Source organism: Chenopodium album, chromosome 11, assembly GCF_948465745.1.
Source record: "Chenopodium album chromosome 11, dcCheAlbu1.1, whole genome shotgun sequence".
In the NCBI taxonomy this organism is placed as follows: Eukaryota; Viridiplantae; Streptophyta; class Magnoliopsida; order Caryophyllales; family Amaranthaceae; genus Chenopodium; species Chenopodium album.
This window is the reverse complement of record NC_137844.1, coordinates 21486595-21492594: the sequence shown is the minus strand read 5'-3', so window position 1 is coordinate 21492594 and position 6000 is coordinate 21486595. Positions and strand designations below refer to the sequence as shown.

At 30.3% G+C, this 6000-nt stretch overlaps 1 long non-coding RNA gene across 1 annotated transcript; it reads right to left on the bottom strand.

Moving 5' to 3' along the window:
* Positions 1 to 4733: 4733 nt before the first annotated feature.
* On the bottom strand, positions 4734 to 5887 carry LOC145568727 (uncharacterized). Its single transcript, XR_014095909.1, has 2 exons — positions 5601 to 5887; positions 4734 to 4938 (listed from the first exon to the last, which is right to left on the bottom strand). It is a non-coding gene; the product is annotated as an uncharacterized LOC145568727 (long non-coding RNA).
* Between the last annotated feature and the right edge of the window lie 113 nt (positions 5888 to 6000).

Genomic DNA, 6000 nt, shown 5'->3' with positions numbered 1-6000 from the left:
AGAAAACCCAATTTGGGACAAAACCATGGTCAAGGGAAAAAGAGTGCAGCGCGTATTTTCTCCCCCTGATGAATACATAACTTGAGATCTTCTAGTGTCGCAAGGATGAATCCAATATGTTTGGATATCTTCTCATATGTAGTAAGTAAAGTATCATTCGTTGATTTTCGACTCTCCTAAGCTGAAGTTGCATCTTCAATTCTCCAAGTCTTCACGTGAACATGTGAAGTGTCTTCATTTCACCATACATGTATTTATCTCTAACATCATTATTTCAAATCTCTATTTAATAGTTGATTTAAAAATCAAATGATTATTAATGAATGTTTGATCAAATAATAATTATTTGATGACAAAACTTGACATTATTAATGTCGTTGTTCAATCTCATATCAATTATAATATAAAATATGTATACATTAATCATGGTTCTTCTGGACCATAAGAAACAGTCTCACGCATAAGTATCCCGTTTATTTAGAAGTTTCATAATTAACTACACGATAATTTTTCTACGAATACAAATAGTAAATCTCACTAATTCTTATATACTCAAACTTCAGGTTGAGATGTCAATGATGTAGTCACATAAAATTTTCAAGAGTTTGATAATTGTAATATTCAAAAATTTGTAGGGCTGGTATTTAAATACGTCGTATATAAGTTCTTCAGGAACTCTACTTACATGATTCATAACATGTTATTAAATCGACATTTTCAATAATTTCATCACAACTATAAGCCCACTGGAATATAAATATTTCTTTGTAATTTTCCTTCAAAATTACAAATACGCCATACTATATATTTTTTGAACAGACATTCACATATACCACAATTATTGTATAGAACTAATGCATCAATATCAGATGTAGAAAACAAAATATATAATGAGTAATGCATCTAACAACTTTCAATATATGCAATGAATAATCCATTAACCTATGACTCACACATATATATGAACATACATAAGACTCTAAATAATGCAAGACACTTTACAGTGTGGATTTAAAAATCCATATACTATTGGACTTCTGGTCCTTGATAAACTTATGATGATTATCATTATGTCAACATCAAAATAGACATATATTCCAAAACCCTTATTTACTAGTCCATTATATCATGCATATGCATTATTTATCGGTTCCATCATATACCGGTATTATGATATAATTCCTCAAGATACAATTTTAATTTGCATGCTATTTTGACAATGATATCTGAATACATTTTTCATTGGTACCAACATAATTTTTCTTACATCATAGGCCATCTATTGTAATAATTCAGATATCTACACAACTTCAAAGGTATTTCATACACCTGGTATTAATATACTATTACACTATTAAAAGTGTCAACTGCACTATCTTTCCATAAATCACATCTTTATTTTGGAACCGATTATACAATCTACACTTCATGTGTAGTGATTCAAGTATATACAATTGGCAAGGTTTATCTCAATGTGCAACATATCTTGATAGCATATGGACAAAAGTTGGCTAGAAAACATTTCAAATTACCATTACTTATATAGGGATCATCAGTTTAATTAATTTTTGCCAACTTACTCCAATTCTCCCCCTAAGTTGGTAAAATATCTCATATATAGGGGCATCACAGTTCTTCATCAACTTAGTATACAAATTTGCAATAAAATTCATTTCATAGGAGGATCATAATCAACAAAATTTATCTCTCAGAATAATTATATTAAAACAAGCTTTTATATTGTCTAGAGAGCAATTTTAAATTATTTCTTCATTAACTATACATTGCATAACACATATATATTTATTATTAAATCTTTCACAATTTGTTCTCTTCAGGAGATCAATAATTCAACATCAATGGGGAGACATATGTTGTGCTGTTGAATTTCCTTCTTTTCCTTTTTCTTATGTGCTGACATATTATAGCCCCAATCAAAAGAATTGTTATACAAGCATAAATCACTTGCTTGTAATTTTACTAGTTGGTGATCTTCTAGATCTTTAAAGACTTAAATAGTGTATTTGGTGAGCTTCTAGTCACTTGATAGTTGACAATAATATATAAGTTATTTTGGTGAACTTCTGGTCACCCATTACTCTTTTATATAAGAAATCAAAACTTATTAACCCTTGAAAATTTTCATATATACAAATTATTATGAATCATAATCCAAATATGGCTCAATCTCAATGTTATGTCTTGTCATTCAATTCATTTCATATATTTAACATTAAGAGAGCGTCGGCACATTATCAAATGAAACTTCAGGTTTCCATAACGGGTAATTATTAAACCCGGATGGCCTAATTTAATTATCACATCCAATCACTTCTCTAAATTTGAACTTTGGTCAGTTTTCCAACACTAATGATCATTTTATTAAACTTACTTCATGCATGGCCATTAATGTGATGTGATATTAGAACACCAACATGTGTTTCTTTATACAATTGGCAAGACAATCAACTAATATTTATCCAATAATTACTTATATATACTCTGCTGGAGTTTTGACTATAATCTTAATACATGATAATCTTGTTGGATATTTCATACTCTTTTAGAGTCTTTTATATAATCATGAGACATATTGATTTTACTAAAAATGATTTTATGCTAGAAATGTAATGGGATTGATCATTTTCTCAGATTTGTCATTGTTAATAGTTGCTCCATTCCTTTTTCCAAAGGTTCTGTTTTTTTAATCTATTGGACTACAACGCTTCAGCCGTGCTTTAGGTTTCATTAGTAACCGATGTTGTCCTTCTGGGACAATAATTTTAATTGGAGCATTTACGACTAGTAATGATCAATGACATTCATTTATTTACATCCATCTTCAGGATGGTGTCATTTGTAAATATGTAATATTATGCGGTCGCTTTTATTAAATAAATTATTGACATTGATATTAATCCTAATGTATGCACTACTGACCATCAATATATCATACAATTCATGTGCAAGGATTACATATAATAACGAACAGGGCCGTCCTAAACATTTTGGGGGCCCTGTGCTAATTATAGTATAATAAAACATACTTTGTCCATAATGTTAAATACACCTTTTAACATACACTTTAAAATAAGGTTGAAGAATAAATTACTAACGAAAATCCATTAAAAGGTGGGTGAAAAATAAGTGAGTAGTGAAACCTTTAAGGAAATGAAACAAATGCTACGAACTAAGACAACAAAAAAGGGAAAAAAGGGTCGACACCTACGAAATGAGAAGATGCAAAAATGCAAAATATGAGGGGGAAAACGCTTTACTAGGATTCGAACCCCTAACCAAGTGGAAGTTATAACAATAGACTTACCATCTTTACTATGTATTCTTATTGTAATCCTAAGCACTACTATTATATATAACACTTTTAACTGATTGGGGGCCCTTAGAATAATTGGGCCCTGTGTTGTGGGTCTGTTTGCACAGCCCACTAACCGGCCCTGATAACGAAATGAATAATATCTCCCCCTAATCTTTGCATGTGGGGATATGAAATTAAACCAACAACCTTTATAATCTCTTGCACATGCCTTTGACAATGTCATGTATAAGCAAAGTAAAATTATTCTAAATAAAACTCTTATCAGTTCCTCTTGCCCAATTATATTAATCTCTTATATTAGAAATTCAATAAACTATGGGCATAATAAATACATTTTTCAAGTAATTTGCTCAAAATAGTATGTTTAATTCTTGAACACATAACACTATTCTTTGTTCAAATAGATACTCTTATGAACTTTTCCATAAATTATATATAATCAAGAAAACAACATGCAAATATACTTGTTAATTCTTCAATAATCATGAGATTTCTCATTTATTTTTGAGAATGATGAGCTAATAAGTCTCGCATGACATATATAGGAACACATTAGTTTTGTGAACGAAGAATAATCTAGTCAACATACTTTCAAAACTATTAGATATTTCTAGATTATTCTATAAGGTTTCTAACCCATTATAAATTTAACGAACTTCAGGTTCATATGTTCGAGAATTCTTTCAATTTTACACATACATAATTCCCATAATCCAGTTTCATGTATTATTATGTCTCCTAAACAATTATCCCTTACTAAACAAATATTTACAAATATGAAACCCTCACTTTAAATAAATTAACTTAACTTAATAAATTAACTAAACAAATAACGTGTTGTGAAATAAGGGAAAAGATGAGAGATTGAAAGAGAACAAATCTGTATATATTATTCCATATGAGAAGGTGTATATATACATACAATATATTAGGGTTTGAGTGGATAAGAATATAAACCCTAGATCTAGATTGTTCCGGAATGATACAAAGGAGAATAATGGATATCCATAAATATTTCATAACATATTATTATTGTTATTTAATAATAATTATTAATATAATAATAATTATTAAATAATAATAATAATTCAAAAATAATTATCACAATTACGACTAAAGTGAATATAGGGCTTGTTTGGCATTGTTTTTTGCTTTCAGTTTTCTGTTTTTTTTTAAAACGGAAAACCAAAAACAGAAAACAAGAAAAAGGTGTTTTCTATTTTTTTTTAAACGGAAAACCAAAAACAGAAAACAAGAAAAAAGTGTTTTCACTTTTCTATTGTCAGTTTTCAAATTTATCATGATTTTAATAAGTTTGTCTAATTTTTGTTTTATTATATGACATATATCATATGAGTTTGAAATCCAAAAAACCAAAAACAGAAAACCACGGCGATGCCAAACGAACCCATAATTTCTTGTTATAATTTCGGTTAATAAAAAAAAATACAAGTACATTGTAAAACTCATACAAAACCTAAATATATACTTCGTATAATGACACAAATTATACAAGTTAGATCAATTCTCGAATCTTCTGCAGTAGCATCCTCCAGTGTCATGACCTCTAAAATAATTCATGGTTCATCTTCCATTTAAATCTGCATATGGATCAAGAGATTTAAGACATAGTGGCAAGGCATTTAGAATTATCAGATCAATCAAGAACACACATTCATTTGGCTTTCAAGATCTGTTTTTTAATTCTTCGTATCATTTTTACAGACACTAAGATTCTACTAGAAGGTGGAATTACATGGAAATATCAAATTCAAGTGCAATATAAATTCATACATGCAATAATAATATTATACTCCATAAATTTATCTCATAGTAATTCAATTAAGAATATAGTAGTATAACAAGTAAAAAAGAAAAAACATGACTGACTAAATATTGTTACGGTGGTAATTCAAGTGCAAGATCTAACACCAACACAGCAAAATACCACCACCACCTACACCACCCACTGCCCCCACCACGACCCACACCATCCCCCACTATGACCCACCATCCCCCACACCACCACCTACACCAAACACTACCCCACTTGCACCCATTGCGACACAACCCCCACGACTCACACTACCACCTGCAGCACCCACTACACCACCAAAAAATTAACAAAATTAAACAAAAATTAACACAAACGATTATCTCAAAAATAACAAAAAGTAAAATTAGATCTAAGTAATAACCAAAACAACAAATTAATTATAATCAGAAAATGCATTAAAAACAAAGATAAGATAAATTGAATTACCTTGACCAATTGAATGCTCGGATCGCCATCTCACGGCTCGGTGGTGGACACTCATGGCTCAATGGTGGCTTGCGGTCTCGTGTATCAACGGTGGGCGTGAAAAGCTTGCCTACGGTGTGTGGATTTATGGGCGTGAGAAGTTAGACTACGGTATGTGGGGATTTGAGGAGACATAAAGAGAGGAAGAGGGGGAACAGGAGAGAAGGGGGTGAAAATTTTAGATCTAGAAAGAGAAAAGGAGTGAGAAAGAGAAGAAGATAAGGAGAGGGCGGTTCTAATTTTGATACTAGTATGAACTGTGAAGTATATTTCAGGGTTAGGTGGGTTGTGGGTATATGATACTTTCAATTTTTTTTTTTTAATTATAATTCTTATAGAACGGTTAAGTAAAATAGGCGCT